This window comes from Schistocerca nitens, chromosome 6, assembly GCF_023898315.1.
Source record: "Schistocerca nitens isolate TAMUIC-IGC-003100 chromosome 6, iqSchNite1.1, whole genome shotgun sequence".
Taxonomy (NCBI): Eukaryota; Metazoa; Arthropoda; class Insecta; order Orthoptera; family Acrididae; genus Schistocerca; species Schistocerca nitens.
The window spans coordinates 650,269,405-650,293,038 of NC_064619.1; the positions used below are offsets into that span (position 1 = coordinate 650,269,405).

Sequence of the window (23,634 nt, forward strand, 5' to 3'; positions counted from 1 at the left end):
TAGTCCCGATGCAGGTGGCATCAGTGGTCCTTCCCCTTCCTTTCCTTTCTCCCCTCAACCTTCATAAATGCAAAACTCCGGCGCTACAACATTGTCATTAAACCAGAATGCCTCTCTCCCTCCCTCCCTCTCTCTCCTCCTGCACAGGCCATGAAGGCCCAAAGGTACCGAGTAGTCGCCGTCTCATCCTCAGCACACAGGCGTCACTGGATGCGGATACGGAGGGACATGTGGTCAGCACAGCGCTCTCCCGGCAGTATGTCAGTTTCCCAGACCGGAGCCGCTACTTCTCAATCAAGTGGCTCTTCAGTTTGCCTCACAAGGGCTGAGTGAACGCCGCTTGCCAACAGCGCTCGGCAGACCGGTTGGTCACCCATCCAAGTGCTAGCGCAGCCCGACAGTGCTTAACTTCGGTGATCTGACGGGAACCGGTGTTACCACTGCGGCAAGGCCGTTGGCTTATGCTTCAGATTGCCTTTCGTTAAATACAGCTAAAGAGTTTGGTGACGTTGGAAGGAAGCAAAAATAAGTGTTTGTATCGAAATTTGAGAATGGGAAATATAAATTAAGAAGTAATAAAGAAATTTATTGAAAGATGAAACCAAAATCAGATACAGTGTGGAAGAGAGGAATTGTATTTCATCGACGCCTAAACCGGCTGTATGAAAGGAGGATAACAAAAAGAATTTTTAAATTTTTTGACAGAAACCCAGAAACATCAGTGACCGTGGTCCTAGAAGTTAAAGGAGACCAGAAAGAAATGGGAAAAACGGAGGAAAAACAGGAGAACAAGAAATGTTCAGAGCAGAAGTAAAATGTTTGAAGGCTTTCTGGGAAGAGAAAAAGGGAAAGAATCAGAGATTACTGTAAAGAAAGAGAGAAGGATAGAAAAAAGACATTAAGAAATCTCAGTATGTTTAATATTAAGGGATTTTCTCCAAGGCGCGTTTGTTGAATGAAGTAGAGACATCAAACAGAAACTTGTGACAACAGTACGGAGGGAATCAAGACAGAGAAGAAGTTGATTGGTTAGAGGAAGAGCGAGAGATAATAGAGGAAGATCAGCAGGTGAGATGGAGGGAAGAAGACAGAAACAGAAAGGGATGAGAAAAGTATAGATAGTGTAGAGTGTGACAGAGATACCAGTTTCCTCTTGGATGTTAAAAGAGAAATCTTTTATCTTCTGTTGAATGCAGAATAATTTTGAGTAATCCGCAGGTTAAAGAACAGTTTGTTCCAAAGGTAGAGAAAGAGGGTTCAGCCAAGATGCTTGACATGTCTGATCTGGTATTTTATTTCTAGCACGATGGAGAGTGTTTGATATGGGAGCAGTGACATTAGTGACTAAACAATCGAAGAAATTTATAACGTCTTTCAGCTTTAACAATGACTGTTCTGTGTTTTTCGAATCTAAACTAGACGTATTAGGTAAGTTGATGGTGACTGTCTTTATCAGTTCGAGAGAACATAAATAATGAAGTAGCTCTCTTACCTTCCTGACCTTGGTGACCATTGCTTCTGTAACGGCGCCACGGCTGCTAATCGCTCTCCCACTAGTGAAGTTGTCGTCTTGTAAACTGGTGTAATTGGTTTTTTCTTGCAGCTACTGTACGAAGTTTACTGTTCGGGAGATCTATAACATGCTTTGGCGAATGTCGGCATGGTCCCTCATTAAAGAAACAGCCGATTACAGTGCCGGACCCTGTGACCGAGCGATTCTAGGCGCTTCAGTCCGGAACCACGATGCTGCTATGATCGCAGGTTCGAATCCTGCCTCGGGCATGGCTGTGTGTGATGTCGTTAGGTTAGTTAGGTTTAAGTAGATCTAAGTCTAGGGGACTGATGACCTCAGATGTTAACTCCCATAGTGCTTAGAGCCATTTGAAACGATTACCGTACCGAAAGCTATCCAACCCGAACATGTACTCCAACTCTAACGACCTTGTCGTCGACTGTGCCTTCAACTCCAATCCTCGTTTCATTCTTTCTCGGGAGCAAGAGAGCTGGAGGTGTATACAGAATTCTTAAAACCTTGCAGCAGCGTCAGGAAGGCAAACGTTGTTCTCGAGATCTGCGAAAGACGTGTCGGAAGGGCACATAGAGTGTGGTGCTCAGCGAGCGCGGGATTGCTGTAGGAGGGACAGCGGCAGTACGTGCCGACACTTGCGAAAATGGGGGCAGGCGAGGCGGCGACGGAAGGAAGGAAGGAAGGAAGGAAGCAAGCAGGCGGGCGCGTGGAGCCGCCCCAATTACCTGCGCCAGGGCACAGGGCAGCCTGCCCCACCTCCCTCAGACACCGACCAGTCGGTGGGAGCCAGCTGGGTCGTTAAACGGCGTCGCCAGCTGCGGTCAGCGCCCCACCTGATGGCACAGCGCGGAACGACCGAGGCTCCCACCACCACTGCAGCTGCTGGTATCTTCTGGACGCCGAAGACAAACCGTTGTCTAGCAGTGCGCGTGCATGGCGCGTGCCGTCTCAGCTCCCCGAACCGTTAGTTGTACGTAAGCGAGAGCTTAATTTTTTCCAGTTATTATTCCGAAAAGCCCGACCACTTGTGCCTCCCACTACCAGAAATTAATAGGAACTGTGAAAAACTCTCACTTGTTTCAGACTGTATTTTTCGTTGCTCATTGAATCTAGGGTGCGCAGCCACGTAAATTCCTATTCTTCTTCTAATATTTTGGCTGTATATCGTTCAGCCACCTTCAGAGTGAGCCGAAAGAGTGTACAGTCTTTCGGATCACTCTGAATATAGCTAAACAGTACAGAGCGGAAATAGAAGGCGTATTGGGAAAGTAAAGTCCGATTAGGCCGGAAATGGAAATCACTGTGAAAATCTGATAAAACTTGGCACAGATGTGTCTTTAGCGTGCCTGTCGATCGCTTCGCGTCGCTCTTTTCACTTCAGGGCGCAAAGTATGCGGACTGGATGCGAGATTTCGCCTGAAGCTCTGCAGCCCACATAACATACATGTCATGCGTTTCTTTCTTCAAGACAATTTTCAGCCACATTCCGCTTGCCAACAAAGACACTCCTCCTAAGTTTTCGATGTTAAGTGTTTGATTACCCACAATACAGCCCTTAATTGGCTCCCTCCGTTGTTCATCTCTGCTCACATGAACCGCTGGCTATGAAGACAATATTTTCGCACAAACAAAGAAAGGCAGACCAGCGTAGAGAACTGGCGCAAAGCACAGAGGCCGCTTTCTGTGACGAGGGTACTGGAAAGTTTGTACAGCGCCACGACAAATATATAAGCCGGAGCGGCGACTATTTACAGAGGTACCTGGAACGTGTGGTTGTTGCGAATAAAAAAATGTTTGATTTTCAATGTGGTTTTCATTTCGCGACCGATCGAACCTTACTTTCGGAACAGCCCTCCTATTAGAAGAAGATTCCGAATTCATGTGGCTGCACAGTCGAAATTCAATGCAGCGTTCATTGCGCAGTGAAAATGTGATGATGCATATGTTTTGGGTGATTTAGTGCAAAATCTGTTTGAGGACTTGAATATCCTGTAATCTATACTTAATCCTGAAATCGGATTGTAGTACCAGAATATACAGGGTGCTCAGAAACAGTTGCAAACGGTTGTAAGGATACTGCAGGCTAAGTAGTGAAGAGAAACAATTATTAAGAAAAAAAATTCTGTACGTTGCATCGTTTCCGAGTTAATTAGCACTGAAGTTAGACAGTCAGGTTGTTGCACGCGTAAATTCACGTGAGCCGCCGGACATAATTTTTGTAAACCCTCGTTGCCAGTTTTGTAAAGGCCTCGTCGCTACTGCTGTGCAGGCACAGTTCGTGAGGTCGTGAAACGGTTTCTGGTGCAGTACACCGCTAACACAATTTCTCCCTGCCACTATTACACAGCTATGCCCCAGGGTCAGCTAACAGGACAGGAGAACGAAGGTTCTACAACGCTCCACCAAATTAGTGACAAAGTCAGACAAATGAGTTAAAAGGTTTACTTTTCTTTGTGACTAGTTGAATACTGAAACTGCAACACTGCTTGTAATAAAACAAAACAAAAAAAAACAAAAATCCTCAATGGCTGAGAATAACCGTAGTTAAACTTCACAGTACATAGCAAATGCCACTTACAGCAACTGTCTGTTCAATTCTAAGAGTTCACTGAACTATGTTCCTTGTCTAACTCAGCCCTGGATGCTGATCTGTAACCAAGTGGGCGAGAGCTGCTCTTGTGTCTTCTGAGGAGGCTTCTGTCTGTTACCGTCCGGTCATTGGCGCATTGTACTCGGCCGACAACTGGCCGAGGGGAAGTCGACATCTTCATCCTCACAAGGGAACCTCCCCATCGCACCCCCCTCAGATTTACTTATAAGTTGGCACAGTGGATAGGCCTTGAAAAACTGAACACAGATCAATTGAGAAAACAGGAAGAAGTTGTGTGGAACTGTGAAAAAATAAGCAAAATATACAAACTGAGTAGGTCATGGGAAGATAAGCAACATCAAGGACACTGGGAATGCAGGAGCGCCGTGGTCTCGTGGTAACGTGAGCAGCTGCGGAACGAAAGGTCCTTGGTTCAAACCTTCCATCGAGTGACAAATTTAAGTTTTTATTTTCAGTTTATGTGACAAACTTATGTTTTCATCACTTTTTTGGGAGTGATTATCACATCCACAAGAAAACCTAAATCGGGCAAGGTAGAAGAATCAAATGGTTCAAATGGCTCTGAGCACTATGGGACTCAACTGCTGAGGTCATTAGTCCCCTAGAACTTAGAACTAGTTAAACCTAACTAACCTAAGGACATCACAAACATCCATGCCCGAGGCAGGATTCGAACCTGCGACCGTAGCGGTCTCGCGGTTCCAGACTGCAGCGCCTTTAACCGCACGGCCACTTCGGCCGGCGGTAGAAGAATCTTTTTACCCATTCGCCAAGTGTACAAGTTAGGTGGGTCGACAACATATTCCTGTCATGTGACGCACATGCCGTTACCAGTGTCGTATAGAATGTATCAGATGTGTTTTCCTGTGGAGGAATCGGTTGACCTATGACCTTGCGATCAAATGTTTTCGGTTCCCATTGGAGAGGCACGTCCTTTCGTCTACTAATCGCACGGTTTTGCGATGCGGTCGCAAAACACAGACACTAAACTTATTACAGTGAACACAGACGTCAGTGAACGGACGGACATATAATAACTATGCAAAAATAAAGACAGTAAAATTTTCATTCGGGGGAAGACTTGAACCAAGTACCTCTCGTTCTACAGCTGCTCACGCTACCACGAGACCACGGCGCTCCTGCCTTCCCAACGTCCTTGATGTTGCCTATCTTCCCATGAACTACTCAGTTTGTATATTTTGCTTATTTTTTCATAGTTCCACACAACTTCTTCCTGTTTTCTCAGTTGATCTGTGTTCAGTTTATCAAGGCCTATCCACTGTGCCAACTTATAACTAAATTTGAGGGGGGTGCGATGGGGAAGTTCCCTTGTCAGCGTAGCCCGTGGCGCTGGTGGAACTCGCGCAAGTGGCGAGTCTCTACGGCACTGGCATAGCTCGCGTCTTTGCGCCTGTGGTGTTTTTGCCCTGGCTGTGTCTTGTTCGGACGACACATCAATAATCAGTGTCAGTTATTCTCATATCATCAGGGGTAGGCTAACAACGGCCCATGGGCTACATACGGCTAGCCAAAGCTTTTTCTGTGGCCAAAGAGTCTCACAAAAATCAGCCTGAAGCGGTGATTTCCGTCTCGTACGCGACCGAAGATTTCTTCTGCCCCGGCCACGTCATTACGCATGCGCTGTGAAGATACTATTCGGGCAAACCAAGTTGACATTCGGTGCGGTGGCTGATGGTTTTATAACGTCCTTTCATGCTGTGCGGCTCTTTAGCGAATACAGTAGCTAGGAACAGATGCTGTTTACGAGCAGAGAATTCATATAGTAATTTATTCTACATGTAATATCAAATAGTAAAAATAACTATCTTTGTTGTTGTAGTTGCAGTGTCAGTTGCTAACAATAGCTTTGAATGTTGAAACATGTGTAGATACTGCAGATTTAGGATTCATTCGGTCTTCATTCAGTACAATAACTGTTCACTAGAACACGAGCGCTGACCATTATGAAATTCTGTAAATGTTATTCAACTGGCGAACACACAAAATGGGATCAGTGCATGAATGTTTAAACTCAAGTACACCCGCCGCTGAAAGTGTAGAGAGGCGATGTTTACATCTCATTGACAGCGACGTAATCGTTCGTGTCAGCGCATTCCAGCTGAGGTGGCGGCTGTAGGAAACGCGGCGGTGTAACTGGCGACGGGCGTATTCGAAAGTGCTGCCGACGGGTTAGCGACCGATACCACACTATCGATGTGCGTTGGTGCCCCGATCTTCGGACGATAACACGAAAAGGAACTGCGAAAAACTCTCATACGTTTCGAAACTATATTTTGGGTGATTTAAGGCATAGACAATATGGATTCTGAGTGGCCTGTGACATACACACAGTCCTGGAATATAACTATAATACTTAAATGACTATATTTCATGTTGGGATTAATAACGATGAGGTAGAAAACTGCGCCTAAAAGGCGGAGCAGTCAGCAATAACCAACAACATGAGGATTCAGGCGGAAATGGAAACCACTACATTAAAGAGACCTTTACCATTGATTTTCTTCAGCATCATTTCATTCCAGCTGCAGTAGATTAAAAAATCTGCAAATGGCGTCCCTCTCAGCCAGAAAATTCTATGTCCAGACTGTAATATTTCTGAGTCCCTCAGAAAAATTCATACTACTGTGTAAAGGCGAGTCGTCGTTTTACGTTGTAACCAAAAGTCTGCAAATATACTTCATCTACTTGCTTCAGATTGTCACATAATATCCTTATAAACATTTGGGCAGACGTAGGCTGTATATTTTTAATATTTTTAAAGTATAAATATGTTGCTGTTGTTGTGGTCTACAGTCCAAAGATTTTATTGTTGCAGCTCTCCATGCTACTGTATCCTGTGCAAGCCTCTTCATCTCCAATAACAACTGCAGCCTACATCCTTCTTATTCTGCTAACTATATTCATCTCTTGGTCTCCCTCTACGATTATTACCCTCCACACTTCCCTCCAGTACCAAATTGGTCATTCCTTGATGCCGCAGAATGTGTGCTACCAACCGATCCCTTCTACTAGTCAGGTTGTTCTATAAGTTTCTCTTCTCCCCAATTCTGTTCAGTACCTCCTCATTAGTTAGGTGATCTACCCGTTTAATCTTCAGCATTATTTTGGAGCATCACATTTCAAATGCATCTATTTGCTTCTTGTCTGAACTGTTTATCGTTCATATTTCACTGCCAAAAATGTCGGCACTCCATACAAATAGTTTCAGGAAGGACTTCGTGACAAATCTATACTCGATACAAACAAATTTCTCTTCTTCAGAAATACTTTTCTTGCCATTGCCAGGCTACATTTTATATCCATCCCACTTCGACCATCAGCAGTTATTATTCTTCTCAAAAAGCAAAACTCTTCTACCACTTTAAGTGTCTCATTTCCTAATCTAATTCTCTCCGCATCGTATGGTTTAATTAGACTACATTCCATTATCCTAGATTTGCTTTTGTTGATCTGTTACCAAAAGTCTTGAAAGATTCTTGAGCAATTTACTTCAAATTTGCCACAAAAATTCGGATCTACTATCACTTTATTTTTTTTAATGCATATAACATGTATGCCGGCCGGAGTGGCCGAGCGGTTCTACGCGCTACAGTCTGGAACCGCGTGACCGTTGCGGTCGCAGGTTCGAATCCTGCCTCGGGCATGGATGTGTGTGATGTCCTTAGGTTAGTTAGGTTTAAGTAGTTCTAAGTTCTAGGGGACTGATGACCGCAGCAGTTAAGTCCCATAGTGCTCAGAGCCATTTGAACCATTTGATTAGTTCATCACCATGTAGGTCATTCATAGAGACATGTGCTATTTTTCGACGACTATTTCCCTGTTGAAAAATGACACCACAATATCGTGAAATAAGAGGTGACACATGAGCACATAGTATGGTTGTGCCGCTAGAGTTCCATCACTCTCTATCAGCTCTGACCTGAAGTCACACCACCCCAAAACATTGGAAGAATGCGACTCCTCCGCTATTCGCCACCATGCTCGTCGACATTGGTATCCGGAGTAGCGCAAATCGCAATTTATAGATGAACGGAATGTGATGCAATTCGTCAGCAGTCCCTGCTCCCCGGTAATGGTTCTAATGGCATTGTGGTGTTGACGCCACACTAACCACGGGACTTTAGTTCACTAGTTCGAGTGGTGAAAGTCTACGACCGATGGTTTGCTCTCTCGTGAAAGACGCAGATATGAAGCGATTACGATGAGCTTCAAACACAATACAGTGGTCCTCGCTTTTGGTGGTCAGACGTGGTCGACTGGAACCTATAGAACGAGTAATCATGTGCTCATTTTCCCATGCAGTCCATGACTGCGCCACTGTCAGATTGGAATGCCCTACAAATCAGTATGCTGTACGATTTTATGACGATTATGTTATTAGGGGGTACTCAATGTGTGAAACCTAAGATTTCACAGTATTGTGCGATAGCTTGACAGTGGACTGTGAGAAATAGGGAATAAATAAATTTTGGGACAGAGAGAGTCCTGTTTGACGTCCCTGCTGCCATGGCATTACATCAGCCACATAAGAAGAAGGTTCAAATGGTTCAAATGGCTCTAAGCATTATGGGAGTTAGGTTTACGTAGAACTACGTAAACCTAACTAACCGAAGGACATCACACACATCCATGCCAGGGGCAGGATTCTAACTAAGTATTCCGGCTAAAAAGAAGTCCATTTGTCGACCCCAGAAGACAAGATCTACTGGGTGTATCTGAAATAAATGTAGAAAATGGCAGGGTTGTTAGAATGGGTCGTGAAAAACATGTGTCACGTCGCAACACATGTCCATCAGCGTACGGCGCTTGCCATCTTTGAACAGTGTCGCGCGCTACTTTGAGGGTAGGAACAGAAAATGCCATCCGAACCGTCATGGTAGCTGGTCCGCTGGGACACGTTTTCAGTGTACCGGTGGCATCAAGGTAAATGAGAAGTCGGGGAGAAGTTTTATAACCTTTATTTGAAAACACAAATGTGCTACAGCTCTTCATCAGTCTCAATAGGTGTTTCATAGACAACATATTTCAGATGCCACCAGAAGAAAAAAAAAAAAAAAAAACGTCAAGTCGCGGGAGCGTGCAGGCCATGCCACCAGCCCATCACTCCCTGTCTAGCTCTCACAAGTTTCATCCAAATGCATTCGCATTGCATGTAAAGGTGCACCATCGTTTTGGCACGACATTCGCTGTCGCACGTTAAGTGGAACATGTTCCAACAACTCTGGCAGTGTTTCTCATGAAAAGATTGAGTATCTGCTTGCGTTCAGTCACCGGAGGAATATGTACGGACCGACCAGATTACCGCCTACCAAGCCTGCCCAAATGCTCACAACGAAGCGATGTTTGAGGCCACGAACAAATGCGGCATGCGGATTTGCTCACACGTATTGATTGTAGCCCTGTCGTGTAAGGGTCGCCTCATCCGTAAAAAATACACTGTTCGGGAAGTCCGATTCAATGGCACACGTTTCCCAAAACCACTGGCAGAATTCAATTCTAAGTGGAGAATCGTCTGTGTTAAGGCCGCGAACCTTCAGAAGGCGGTAGGCGTGCAAATCGTCTTCGTGCCGGACACGCCTTATTATGGAATGGCTTACATCCATTTCCCGTGCAACACGCCAAGAGCTTGTCGAGGGTGTGTTTCCCAGAATTGCTAACGCCTCCTCGTCATGTCCTGGAGTACGGACTGTAGGGGCATGGTTCACTTTCTCTCGGGTCATGGCCCATACCCCATGTACCTCCACCGCATGGGACTCACTCAAAGTGATACCTGCACATGTGGCGTAAATGGATCACCAGAACACACAGTTTTTCACCGCCCATTACACATCGAAGACATAGCACCTACACAACTACTAATACAAACGCAGGATGACATAAATACAGCCATCAGGAATAAAGACACATGGGAGGAGATTAACCGGGTTGTATCCCAGGCACTGCACAAATCCTTTAAGCAATCAAGGCCGTACCACAGATTGCGACCAGAGACACAAAACACACGGGAAACGGAACCGTGGGAGACTACCAGCTCTGATGAAGAGAATGATACGGATGCTGGGGAAAACACATATTCGGAAAACAGCAACAATGTGTCACTCACTCAAACTCAATGACGACTCTCAACACGAAGAATCTTGCCTAGCTAAGCAACAACCCAACACAATCAATTACAAATAACGCTTTGTACGTGCGACGCGGTTAGGGAATGGATAGCTCGAAGTACATTCCGAGCCCTCCATCCCCTGTTGGCTAGACGGGGAGAGTCAGACCCCTTTTCCCGAACACCTCCAAAACCTCTCCAATACCCTCACAAATCCACAAATCAAACTAACATTTCAAAGTCTCATTAGCTTAAGCATAGCACATAAGTTAGATTAAGAAATCCCTGCATGATTTTCTTTAATTTGTTTCCTTTCTTTATTTTAAAGCATTTTTCGTAAAACATATCGAGATTGAATTCCCAATTGTATCTAAACTCTTAAAGCTTGTACATATGAATGTGATATCACTCAACAATAAAAGATAAAGGTGAACAATGCAGAAACTGGTCCGCCTCCACGTGGCAGGGACGGACAACATCGAGGGTGGCCGGAAGCTAACAAATGGTTCAAATGGCTCTGAGCACTATGCGACTTAACTTCTGAGGTCATCACGCGCCTAGACCTTAGAACTAATTAAACCTAACCTAAGGACATCACACACATCCATGTCCGAGGCAGGATTCGAACCTGCGACCGGAGCGGTCGCTCGGCTCCAGACTGTAGCGCCTAGAACCGCACAGCCACTCCGGCCGGCGGAAGCTAACAAACTTGCGGCCACTCATGATGGCTAAGAGACCAGAAAACCTTGTTGGGTATATCACAAAAGTATTTTTTGTGGTAAAAAAAGGACCAGCCATATACTCACAGGCGGCTGGTCACCCACCTGAATTAATGAAAAAAAAAAGTGCGGACTGTGCGTTGACGACCGCACCCTTCAGGCCTTTTCACCTGTAAGGCAAAATGAATACACCGGGTTTCGAAGTAGGCCTTAATGCATGTGTGCCATTACGAGGACGTGCCAATGGAAAACTTACCTCATGTGAACCTGTCTCCCAGAGGCACCTGTCGATGGCACTAAATACGCCTGTATCCGGCACTCTACCATTCGGAAACAGCCGAATGTACAAATGCTGGGCAGCGTGAGCCTTTCCGTAAGCACAGTGCTTGTCTGCCCTTACCTCCCAAGAATGGCTCTCCATTTCCTGTCCGCGCCACACAGTAACAAAGAAAAGAGGGTCTCCGTTTCACGACAAACTGACGCAGGGCGAACCGGACTCCGTAGTGTACACAGGTGTGGCCGTCTAAAAGACACCTATCAGATAGGTATTTGCACAGCCAAAAGCAACGCTTCCACGTCCCAGAAAGAGTCGGAAATCCCGCGGTATTGACACGACTGCAACATCCGCAACTACGTCGACTACACCGTTTGCAAATACAGGTCATAAAACTTCAACCCGACGTCTCTTTTACCTTGATGTCACAAATTCTTTGAAATAGCTGCCCTGCAGACCTGCCGACATTACGGCTCGAACGGAATCTTGTCTGCCTATCCTCTTTGCGGCGCGCGATACTGTTCAACGAAGCCTAGCGCCGTACACTATGGGGTGTGGACATGCTTTGCTACGTGAAATATGCTTGTTACAACCTAGTCTACCAGCCTTATCATTTTCTACATTCATTTCAGATACAGCCTACATACAGGGTGTTACAAAAAGGTACGGCCAAACTTTCAGGAAACATTCCTCACACACAAATAAAGAAATTATGTTATGTGGACATGTGTCCGGGAACGCTTAATTTCCATGTTAGAGCTCATTTTAGTTTCGTCAGTATGTACTGTACTTCCTCGATTCACCGCTAGTTGGCCAAATTGAAGGAAGCTAATGTTGACTTCGGTGCTTCTGTTGACATGCGACTCATTGCTCTACAGTACTAGCATCAAGCACATCAGTACGTAGCATCAACAGGTTAGTGTTCATTACGAACGTGCTTTTGCAGTCAGTGCAATGTTTACAAATGCGGAGTTGGCAGATGCCCATTTGATGTATGGATTAGCACGGGGCAATAGCCGTGGCGCGCTACGTTTGCATCGAGACAGATTTCCAGAACAAAGGTGTCCCGACAGGAAGACGTTCGAAGCAATTGATCGGCGTCTTAGGGAGCACGGAACATTCCAGCCTATGACTCGCGACTGGGGAAGACCTAGAACGACGAGGACACCTGCAATGGCCGAGGCAATTCTTCGTCCAGTTGACTATAATCCTAATTTCAGCGTTAGAGAAGTTACTGCTGTACAAGGTAACGTTGACCACGTCACTGTATGGAGAGTGCTACGGGAGAACCAATTGTTTCCGTACCATGTACAGCGTGTGCAGGCACTGTTAGCAGCGGATTGGCCTCCACGGGTACACTTCTGCGAATGGTTCATCCAACAATGTGTCAATCCTCGTTTCAGTGCAGATGTTCTCTTTACGGATGAGGCTTCATTCCAACGTGATCAAATTGTAAATTTTCACAATCAACACGTGTGGGCTGACGAGAATCCGCACGCAATTGTGCAATCACGTCATCAACAGAGATTTTCTGTGAACGTTTGGGCAGGCATTGGTGATGTCTTGATTGGGCCCCATGTTCTTCCACCTACGCTCAATGGAGCACGTTATCACGATTTCATACGGGATACTCTACCTGCTAGAACATGTGCCTTTACAAGTACGACACAACATGTGGTTCATGCACGATGGAGCTCCTGCACGTTTCAGTCGAAGTGTTCGTACGCTTCTCAACAACAGATTCGGTGACCGATGGATTGGTAGAGGCGGATCAATTCCATGGCCTCCGCGCTCTCCTGACCTCAACCCTGTTGACTTTCATTTATGGGGGCATTTGAAAGGTCTTGTCTACGCAACCCCAATACCAAATGTAGAGACTCTTCGTGCTCGTATAGTGGACGGCTGTGACACAATACGCCATTCTCGACGGCTGCATCAGCGCATCAGGGATTCCATGCGACGGAGGGTAGATGCATGTATCCTCGCTAACGGAGGACATTTTGAATATTTCCTGTAACAAAGTGTTTGAAGTCACGCTGGTACGTTCTGTTGCCGTGTGTTTCCATTCCATGATTAATGTGATTTGAAGAGAAGTAATAAAATGAGCTCTAACATGGAAAGTAAGCGATTCCGGACACATGTCCACATAACATATTTTCTTTCTTTGTGTGTGAGCGATGTTTCCTGAAAGTTTGGCCGTACCCCTTTGTAACACCCTGTATAGGGAACGAGACGGAGGGCTCTGATTAGCCCTAAACTCAAGAAAGCACTTTTATACCCGGGATAAAGTAACAAAGCGGCAGTTGGGAAGCGATGTCGAAGGTGAACGGTAGAGTGTGCCGTACTAGTTAAATTGTGTCTCTGTTTAGAGTTTGTTAAATGTAACTGTAATTGTTTTGGCGCGATATATGTGTGTAAGATCGTTGAAATCAGCATACTGCGCAGTTGGATGATAACTGATTGTGTAAACGTGTCTTGTGTAAAACCACAAAGGAAATGACTAGAATTAAAAATGACACCCCTTAAAAAAAAAAAAAAACTATTACTCGACCACCAACTTCTGTCAGACTCCAAATCATTATACATCGCTACAGCCATTCATCCCCGTCCTGAGCAACGAATCCACGACCACCATTGTGCAGAGAGGAGAGTATCATTTGAAAGACGCACTTCAGTGTATTTCAGGTACCTCAGCGAGATACGCCGGGCGTGGTTGTCTCCACTGTGAACTTCGCCGAGTTCAGACGATCTGTCATTAATGTGTTCTGTGCCCGGTCTTTCTAACGTAAGCGGAGTGTTAAAATTTGTTCATCTGGCCGAATGGAGATCCCCAATGACAGCTTTCTCGAGCTTAGTCATATGGTGATAAGGGTCTCTTGCACTTATACGTGACTCCCCTTGTCCTTCAGGCTGTTCACGGCTCCTGTATACCCTACCAGGCCTGGTAACGATATTAAACGCAAATAACACTAATGCAGCGTTCTGTCACAGAGTAATGCATCTGTAATTATTTACATATCCGCCAGTGGAATGTATGTGTGCGCTATTACGTTGACATCCGACCATGTGTTTAGGTACCTAACAATTTTGTAAGACAATGTAATAGATTCTGTTTTGCTAGCCCAACTCATCTAGCATCTCGCAGTTATGATCGCAGCATCGCAGTTATAATACTACTATTCGTGCTGCAAGTCGAATCGAACAGCTGTTCTTTGATTTAGAGCATTTCTCTGAATACTACTTCTATTATTGAAAGCAGTTACTCTTTCGGAGAAATCGTTGAGTAACACTTATCAGGCAAGTGTTGTGTGCTGATTTCAATTTGTGAATACGTAAACAGTCGGTCACAGTAATTACTGACGCATGTCCAATTAATTAATCTCAGGTAGTGCCTGACTGTGGGTAAGGACAGGAGGCTCCATTCATGTCTATCGGAATGTCAGAGTTCTTTCTCGTGGTCCTTCCGGCAAATGGAGGCCTTTGTCGGAGCCCCACATTGCTAGCACAAGACGGCTGGAGTTTGTAGTGCAGTGCAAGATTCACGCTGCGGGCCCGTGACGCAGGTTCGTTAGCGGAACATAGCGCGAAGGAGAGGCAGCGAAGCGCGCCTTGCAGCCGTGTAGCCGAGACAGTCGCTTAGCTGTCTCACTGCGAAGGGCCTAGGGCCTTCTGTCACTTTACACTCTGCACGAATCTAGTGTCCGTAGCGGCGTTGCTATAACTGGAGTGTTCCTGGGATTCTTACTGGTCGAGATTCGAAAAGTCACATCGTCAATGTACGTACAAGAGAGAAAGAAAACGGTGTACACGTTTGTAAACAAATATTATTTATCATTCAATTCAATTCACACAAGCGGCTCGTAGTGAAATTGCGTGCTTATGGAATATCGTCTCAGTTATGTGACTGGATTTGTGATTTCCTGTCAGAGAGGTCACAGTTCGTAGTAATTGACGGACAGTCATCGAGTAAAACAAAAGTGATTTCTGGCGTTCCTCAAGGTAGTGTTATAGGCCCTTTGCTGTTCCTTATATATATATAAACGATTTGGGAGACAATCTGAGCAGCCGTCTTCGGTTGTTTGCAGATGACGCTGTCGTTTATCGACTAATAATGTCATCAGAAGATCAAAACAAACTGCAAACCGATGTAGAAAAGATATCCGAATGGTGCGAAAAGTGGCAGTTGACCCTAAACAACGAAAAGTGTGAGGTCATCCACATGAGTGCTAAAAGAAATCCTTTAAACTTCGGTTACACGATAAATCAGTCTAATCTAAAAGCCGTAAATGCAACTAAATACCTAGGTATTATAATTACGAACCTCTTAAATTGGAAGGAACACATAGAAAATGTTGTGCTGAAGACAGGACGCTTAGAAAATGTAACAGACCTACTAAGAAGACTGCCTACACTACGCTTGTCCGTCCTCTTTTAGAATACTGCTGCGAGCTGTGAGATCCTTACCAGATAGGACTGACGGAGTACATCGAAGAAGTTCAAAGAAAGGCAGCACGTTTTGTATTATCGCGTAATATGAGAGAGAGTGTCACAGAAATGATACAGGATTTGGGCTGGAAATCATTTTAAAAAAGGCGCTTTTCTTTGCGACGGAATCTTCTCACGAAATTCCAATCTCGAACTTCATCCTCCGAATGCGTAAATATTTTGTTGACACCAACCTACGTAGGGAGGAACGATCACCACGACAAAATAAGGGAAATAACAGCTCGTACGGAAAGATATAGTTGTTCATTCTTTCCGTGCGCTATACGAGATTGAAATAATAGAGAATTGTGAAGGTGGTTCGATGAACCCTCTTCCAGGCACTTAAATGTGGTTTGCAGAGTATCCATGTAGATGTAGATGTAGATCTCAACTGCCGACCTTGTCTACTTGGCGATTTTTGTTTCATGGGAATTAGGCCGTGGTCCAATACATTTTCTCTGTCTCACGCTTTATCTTCCTGCACTGAAAACACTATCTGAGGCCATGAAATCTGAGACAGCAATAAAACTTTAAACAAGCACTGTCTAGAGGAAGCAACACAGACGTACAGATACCTTCACAAAAATTCCAGTCACCATACCAAGCAGAAAAGAGGAATGAATCAAAACATTGGTGGACAGGGATAAAACAGGCTGTGAACCATCTACTAGGAAGTGTTCCTCCCAGTCGTGAAGACACGGATTGCCCCAGGAGAGTACTAAAAGGACACAAAATCGACACAGTTGTATAACCAACATGAAATATGTGCGTAAAAATAAACACTGGCAATGCTAACTGGTGACAGTCTTCGACCGAATGTGACACTGTTTTCCTTGCACATATGCACCACATATTGTCACCGCGAAGCTGACAGTTGTGACATCCATGTGCGGCTGCCTGTCCAGTCACAGAACAGTTTATGAAGCTCCTCCCTATAATCAAAAAATGTTGATGATAATTACTGATTAATCTGTGCTTAAAACAAAAATACTGAAGAGTTTTCGCCTACAAACTAACAGTATCTTCTGCTGTCACTGAAAATGTACAGGGTGCCCAAAAGTCCATGAAGTGAACATTTGAAAACGCACTAATTCAAGGAATAATGTAGATTTTATTGAAACAAAAAGTGAGTCCAAAAAACGGGACAGCATATGGCGTTGGACACCGCACGTCAGGGACACCGCATGTTAAGAATCCTGTCGTCCCTTGCCTGCCTGGTAAACACCTGCTGGAAAATAGGACTTACATGTAGGATGGCGCTGCACCCATATTGCTACACATGTGAAAGATCTCTTGCGCACATCGTTTTGTGAGGATCGCGTGCTGACCCGCCGCGTCCGTCATTCTTACATCCAAACCTCCAGGAGTCAGACACTCAATCGGTACCAAACGTTGTATTTCGAACAGAGTATCGACCAAGACTACGATTTAGCTCGTACTATGTGCTGTCGTCCAGCATAACAGGCGTAAAATTTACTTAAAAGTAACACCAGAACTACATAGCACAGGAAAAGCATAACTGTGATTCTGATATCCAAATAGCTTCTGTGGGAAAGTTGGTAGATTGTCGTACAAGGGGCCCTGGGTTCAAACCGCAAAGATGACATATTTTTTCACTGTATTATGCGTGAAAGTGTTGAGACGAACGTGTAATGCAGCTATATCTTTATTCTACTGTTCCTATGTTTATTCTGTGAAACTGCAAATGCATTCTAGAATGAGATTTTCACTCTGCAGTGGATTGTGCGCTGATATGAAACTTCCTGGCTGATTAAAACTGTGTGCCGGACCGAGACTCCAAATCGGGACCTTTGCCTTTCGCGGGAAAGTGCTCTACCATCTGAGCTACCCAAGCACGACTCACGCCCCGTCCTCACAGCTTTTATTTCTGCCAGTACCTCGTCTCCTACCTTCCAAGCTCTCCTGCGAACCTTCCAGAACCCCTGAAAGGCGAAAGGCAAAGTTCCCGAGTTCGAGTCTCGGTCCGGCACACAGTTTTAATCTGCCAGGAAGTTGCGAATGCAGTAGCTGCTCAATCACAAATGGTGTCTGTTCTCTCGCACATATCCGACGGAACACCACACCACTCCTATCTACACAATTGTACACTCTAGGTTTGCTACTTTCAACTAACTAACCGAAAGCAGACTGCGAAAAGAACATTGCTACGAACTCCGAAACGTCCTCTTACATGTCAGGAAAATGTTCTCCACGATGACAGTTTCAGGCGTAAACAGTTAAAAAAGTTTCCATCAGTGGAGGCTGAATCCGGGACCCTTGTTACTATTGTAAAACGGTCTGCCAACTCACCCACGCGACTTCTACGACGAAATCATAAAGAGATGGTCTTTTTCTGTCCTCCTTCGTTCTGGTTTACCTTTTAATTACCGTTCAAACGTGTTCTACCGGATGACAGCACACAGCACGAATTACATCGGAGTTTTGGTTGACAGTATCGACATACAACGTTCAGTATCGATCTGAGTGTCTGACACCTGGGGGTTTGGGAATTAGCCTCCCAGGACCCCAGACTTCAATTCGTGTGATAATTGGTAGTGAAGCTACCTAAACCGGAATCTTCCGACCTCATTAGAGATACTAAAAGACAACATCCGACAGCAATTTCTCACCATACCTACTGATATGCTGTACACAAATTTGACAAAACAGATAGCTGACCACGGCTATTGTGTATTAATGATGGCCGAAATGTTGAGCATTTGTTATACAGAACATCATGCCAAAATGTTGAGCATCATGATTGCTTAAAGTCAATTGTTGTGGTAACTATTGCTTTTGTCCACACGAAGCGCCGTCTGTTGATAGTTTTGCGCACTTTAGTTTGGTTTCAATGAAACACCGTGTCATTTCAAGCATGCGTGTAAATGGTTCAAATGGCTCTGAGCACTATGGGACTCAACATCTGTCGTCATCAGTCCCCTAGAACTTAGAACTACTTAAACCTAACTAACCTAAGGACATCACAAACATCCATGCCTGAGGCAGGATTCGAACCTGCGACCGTAGCGGTCACGCGGTTCCAGACTGACGCGCCTCGAACCGCACGGCCACGCCGGCCGGCGTGTGTGTAAATCTTTATCTCTCTGACTACATTGTTCCGTGAAGTTTAAAATTTTCGAATGTTAACGGATTTGTGACTCACACCTGTACATTTGCGATACTGAAAACAGGATGCTTGTGCAAGTTACGTTATGAAGAGAACTTCAATAGTATTATGAAAACGAATTTATTACGACGCACACGTGATGTTACTTGTTAAGATTGTTGAAAATTCTTAACAGTGAATTTTATTTGTTGCAGGTGAGTTTGCTACGCCGGAGCAGCCAGCTACCAGCTGACGCTTGATGATATCTCCCTCCTGTGAGTCCCATAAGCACTGGTAAGAGACCACACCAAAAAGGAAACGACTGTTGTCATAAGCGAATGCCTCCTTCTTGTGGCAGTTTTGTAACTACTCAGTGAAGGTGATAAAAGAGTTACTATGCCTTTGTTGTTGCCAGTGAGATGTATCTCAGTGCTAAGTACTTCTTTGAAAGAAAGTGCAGTCAGTTAGACCTTGAAATTCACCGTTTTCATCTGAACTATAATTTTGCGCTGTTTTAGTGAACATGTTGTAACGCATTCTGAAGATAGGTTTTTGCCAGTTGTAGCAGCCTACAATTTGATGATCAGGTACTTCGCGTACGGACGTCTCCCAGAAACCTTAGCGTTTGATGTATCCATTATGGAAGATTCACGAACATTAGCCACTAGAGAGATCTGAATGTAAACTGTGACTGAAAGTGTCATAATACAGTCCGCGATAGTATACGTACTGTGAAATTTTGGTCCTAAAATAAAGAAATACCTCTGTCTTGGGCCTAGCTGTATACGAAGGAAAGCAACCCATAGCAGGCCCTGCAAATATAAATAGACAGAGCTGGAGCAAATGACGGGAGTGTTATAGTGAGAGGTATGGAACGTGATATAAATGATGTAGCTAAAAGGGTAGTCAGTAACATCAGCTCCAGGTTTTCACAAAACAGATTCTGCAACAAAACGTGATGAATACAGATTGTGAAACAGAACTCTTGCAAAAGCGTAATTTTATTGTCTCAAAGAGCTCAAACAGAAAGCGAAGTCGACCATTTTAAATTCTTAGGACTGAGGGCAGATGGATATCTCTGCTGAATGTACCAGTCACCGACACTGAAACACAATAGCTCGTTTACTTATTTTCACACTATTTTCTTGAGTGGTGTATTTTGGGCCAAATCTATACAGCTACCAAGAATATTCACATCCAGATTAAAGCCGGTCAGACTATTTTTTTTTTTCTATTAAAGACGTAATTCTCGAACTGGCTACCGTTACGTAAGTACAAGGGGCAGTCAAATGAAGATGTGAGAGATGGAAACTGTTAATTATTTCAAAATTAATATCCACATCTGGTAACACATTTAGATACAAGGCGCTGAATTCTTTCATACAAAAATGTTTGCTGTTGCTTACGGCATCATGATTGTGCCTAGGTATGGCACATCTTCGTCCGGCGAAAATTGATGGCCAGGAGTGTCTTCCAACAGGGCTTTAAAATTATGGAAATAGCATGGGGAGGTATCGGAACTGTATGTAGGATATGTAAGGCCTTCCGAGCTAGATTTCTGCAGCTTCTCGAAACAGCGTTGGCAACACGTGGACCCACCCGTGAAGAACTGCGCGTTTGGGTAAAATCATGGTTCTATAGGCAAGCGTGAACATTTTTCCGAGTGGGATTGACCGTCTTGTCTCAATGTAAGCTAAATGTTTTAACAGTTGTGGCTGTTACTTTTGAAATAATTAAAAGTTTAGTTACTCTGTTTTCATGTGTCTCGTTTCTATTTGACGGCCCTTCATAGACACCTCAGTTCTGAAACCAAACAACCACTTGAATGGTCGAAATTCACAATGGACATGAATGGATGCAGGTGACCAGGAAACAAATGAGTGTCTCATGGTCCGATCACAAGTAGTAACGGTTCAGACACCACTTATCGCCCCGAGAACACGAAATTCCTGCAAACATTTCTCCAAGACGGCCGCGTAGTGGTTCGTCGAAGCAGATGTATCAGCATATTCAAAATCTTGCATTTATTGTGAATCTCTCGTCCAGCGCAACGTCCTAAGCGACTGAAAAAACGCACAGGTGACTAATATATAAGAAAGGTAAAAGAACAGACCCGAAAAATTACAGACCAATACCCGTAACTTCTGTTTGCTGCAGTATCATTGAACATATTGTGAGTTCGAATATAATAAACTTCCTTGAGACTGAGATTATATGTTTGAATCAGTACGGTTTCAGAAAGAGTTGCTCGTGTGAAACTTAGCTTGCCATTTTCCCACATCGTATACCGAAAACTAAGGATGAAGGGCAACAGGCAGATTCTATACGTCTAGATTTGTGGAAAGCATTTGACACGGTGCCCCACTGCAGGCCATTCACGAAGGTAAGAGCATATGGAATAAGTTCGCAGATATGAGAGTGGCTCGAAGACTTCTTGAATAGTAGAACCCAGTATGTTGTCCTCGACGGCGAGCGTTCATCAGAGACAAGAATATCGTCGGGGAGTGCCCCAGGGAAGTGTGACAGGTCCGCTGTTGTTCTGTATCTACATCTACATCTACATTTATACTCCGCAAGCCACCCAACGGTGTGTGGCGGAGGGCACTTTACGTGCCACTGTCATTACCTCCCTTTCCTGTTCCAGTCGCGTATGGTTCGCGGGAAGAACGACTGTCTGAAAGCCTCCGTGCGCGCTCTAATCTCTCTAATTTTACATTCGTGATCTCCTCGGGAGGTATAAGTAGGGGTAAGCAATATATTCGATACCTCATCCAGAAACGCACCCTCTCGAAACCTGCCGAGCAAGCTACACCGCGATGCAGAGCGCCTCTCTTGCAGAGTCTGCCACTTGAGTTTATTAAACATCTCCGTAACGCTATCATGGTTACAAAATAACCCTGTGACGAAACGTGCCGCTCTTCTTTGGATCTTCTCTATCTCCTCCGTCAACCCGATCTGGAACGGATCCCACACTGATGAGCAATACTCAAGTATAGGTCGAACGAGTGTTTTGTAAGCCACCTCCTTTGTTGATGGACTACATTTTCTAAGCACTCTCCCAATGAATCTCAACCTGGTACCCGCCTTACCAACAATTAATTTTATATGATAATTCCACATCAAATCGTTCCGCACGCATACTCCCAGATATTTTACAGAAGTAACTGCTACCAGTGTTTGTTCCGCTATCATATAATCATACAATAAAGGATCCTTCTTTCTATGTATTCGCAATACATTACATTTGTCTATGTTAAGGGACAGTTGCCACTCCCTGCACCAAGTGCCTATCCGCTGCAGATCTTCCTGCATTTCGCTACAATTCTCTAATGCTGCAACTTCTCTGTATACTACAGCATCATCCGCGAAAAGCCGCATGGAACTTCCGACACTATCTACTAGGTCATATATATATATTGTGAAAATAAATGGTCCCATAACACTCCCCTGTGGTACGCCAGAGGTTACTTTAACGTCTGTAGACGTCTCTCCATTGAGAACAACGTGCTGTGTTCTGTTTGCTAAAAACTCTTCAATCCAGCCACACAGCTGGTCTGATATTCCGTAGGCTCTTACTTTGTTTATCAGGCGACAGTGCGGAACTGTATCGAACGCCTTCCGGAAGTCAAGAAAAATAGCATCTACCTGGGAGCCTGTATCTAATATTTTCTGGGTCTCATGAACAAATAATGCGAGTTGGGTCTCACACGATCGCTGTTTCTGGAATCCATGTTGATTCCTACGTAGTAGATTCTGGGTTTCCAAAAACGACATGACACTCGAGCAAAAAACATGTTCTAAAATTCTACAACAGATCGACGTCAGAGATATAGGTCTATAGTTTTGCGCATCTGCTCGACGACCCTTCTTGAAGACTGGGACTACCTGTGCTCTTTTCCAATCATTTGGAACCTTCCGTTCATCTAGAGACTTGCGGTACACTGCTGTTAGAAGGGGGTCAAGTTCTTTCGCGTACTCTGTGTAGAATCGAATTGGTATCCCGTCAGGTCCAGTGGACTTTCCTCTGTTGAGTGATTCCAGTTGCTGTTCCATTCCTTGGACACTTATTTCGATGTCAGCCATTTTTTCGTTTGTGCGAGGATTTAGAGAAGGAACTGCAGTGCGGTCTTCCTCTGTGAAACAGCTTTGGAAAAAGGTGTTTAGTATTTCAGATTTACGCGTGTCATCCTCTGTTTCAATGCCATCATCATTCCGGAGTGTCTGGATATGCTGTTTCGAGCCACTTACTGATGGGCAGCAATCTGCAGTTGTTTGTTGATGATGCCGTGGAGTACGGTAGGTGTCGAAATTGTGTGACTGTAGGAAGATACAAGACGACTTAGACAAAATATCTAGTTGGCGTGATGAGTGACAGCTAACTCTAAAAGTGGGAAAACGTAAATGAATGCGGATGATTAGGAAGATAAAACCTGTAATGTTCGGATACAGTTTTAATATTGTTCTGCTTGACACAGTCAAGTCGTTTAAAAATATCGCCGGCCGGTGTGGCCGTGCGGTTAAAGGCGCTTCAGTCTGTAACCGCGTGACCGCTACGGTCGCAGGTTCGAATCCTGCCTCGGGCATGGATGTGTGTGATGTCCTTAGGTTGGTTACGTTTAATTAGTTCTAAGTTCTAGGCGACTGATGACCTCAGAAGTTAAGTCGCATAGTGCTCAGAGCCATTTTTTAAAAATATCGGCGTAACGTTGCAAAGCGATATGAGCGTGTGAGAACTGTGGTATCAAAGGCGAATGGTCGATATCTTACTTTAAATGTTCACAAAAGTA

The 23,634-nt window shown here is 44.6% G+C and overlaps 1 protein-coding gene and 1 pseudogene across 4 annotated transcripts in view; one reads left to right on the forward strand and one right to left on the reverse strand.

Moving 5' to 3' along the window:
• The window catches only part of LOC126262332 (hemicentin-1-like), a 1,226,997-nt gene that overhangs the window by 247,871 nt on the left and 955,492 nt on the right, over positions 1–23,634 (forward strand). The gene's annotated exons all lie outside the window — the stretch shown is intronic.
• On the reverse strand, positions 342–459 carry LOC126263834 (5S ribosomal RNA; annotated as a pseudogene).